Genomic DNA, 1,694 nt, shown 5'->3' with positions numbered 1-1,694 from the left:
TAATTAATATCAGTCTGTGATTCAGATATTTTTAGGCCAGCAGAGAAGGCCTTGCAGGCCCTGACGGCCCGCCACTGATATATATATGATGAAGGTTAGACATCTTATAATCACAAATTTTGTTTTAATTCTTTATTATAGTTTGATTTATCTGTATCTCATATTGTAATATTGTTTGTCCATTTCCAACTACTATAAAAACTATAACATCTTTATTCTTCAGAAACACTTTGTTAGAGTCACAACCAGGTCAGAGTTACAATATTTTCCTAAATATTTCAGATACTTCAAATTCTCTCCATTAATAATATTAATATCTTTCAAATATGCATTTTGACTTGTAAAAATACTTTTTAGGGAATGAAATATTCCTGATCAATTAACTGCAAGTCTTATGGTTAATTCTCATATACATTCTACCTCCTCAGCTCTTCATCTTCCCAAGTTTTTCACTCATTGAGATCAATATTCAATAAGATTTAGGGCAGCAAAACTGTGAAATGACTTGTTCTAAGTACAAAATACTTGTATTTATTTAAGGTATTGCAAAAGACACCTTAAAAAGCTTTAAACTTGTTATGTAATAACTTTTATCATGTCTTCCATCACTTGAAATTCCTCACTGTGATATTTTCTAAGGATTTTACTCTTGTGTTTTTTGTACATACACAAACACCACACATCACTTTATTAGTCACATATAAACTAATTGTATTTTATTATTACTGTTTTTTATTTTATTTTCTATTGTCAGCCCATTTTAATACTTGTGACTTATCACTGCTTTTATTTTTTCACCAATGTATATTCTATGTTTTTAAGTTACAGTAGATGGAGGCCTTCAATAAGCTCTAATTGCCTAAATGTTTAATTGCTTTTTAATTATTGTCTTGCTGTGTTTTAAATGTACAAAAGAAATTAAAAAATATGTGTGGCAAAAGGGCAAGACTACAGAAAAATAGTTTTTAATACCTATTCCAACATTAAACTACAGCAAAATGACTTGAATAATGCAAACATATTTCTAAAAAATATTAACTAATAATATTAATCAGTGTTTTTTTTACAATGTCAGAAAATAATTCTTAAATATGGATTCACAGGAAAAAAAATACTAAACTTTACTTCAAGTTTTACACACAGAAAAGGAGAGTGAGAGTGCCACCTAGTGGCTGATAGTCTTAAAAAAACAACTAAACAGTTTCAAAAAGTTTGACCTGAAACTGCACATTTCTCTAGAATTAACAAAAATTTCAAGATTTTTTTCTCAATTTTAGTCTCCAAGTAAAACATAAAATACAATTAATTCAGTTTCAAATAACAAGTTGTCTTCTTCTATTACTGTTGTGATGTGTTCATTCGTTATTTTAAACTATTTAGCTGGAAAAACCTGTTTGTGTTTAAGATACCTGGCACTTTTTCAACAGTTTAATTGTAGTAATTATTATGCCTGTTTTTCCTGAAGAAAAATGCTGGATCAGCCACTATCTATGAAAAAAAGAATGAAAAGAAGTAAACTAAAAAACTTGAATGGGTTTGGTCCACAATGTGGCACACCTTTATGCGTCCATAACAAACAAACAAAAAAATTGGATGGCACCACAACTTTTTGTTGAATTTTAGGAACAGCTGTTACCCAGTCCAGCAAAAAGTAGTCATTTTGAATTGATTTGTAGGGCTTTTTTCACAAACAT

This window comes from Oryzias melastigma, linkage group LG7, assembly GCF_002922805.2.
Source record: "Oryzias melastigma strain HK-1 linkage group LG7, ASM292280v2, whole genome shotgun sequence".
In the NCBI taxonomy this organism is placed as follows: domain Eukaryota; kingdom Metazoa; phylum Chordata; class Actinopteri; order Beloniformes; family Adrianichthyidae; genus Oryzias; species Oryzias melastigma.
The sequence above is the reverse complement of the archived record's forward strand: the minus strand, read 5'-3'. Positions refer to the sequence as shown.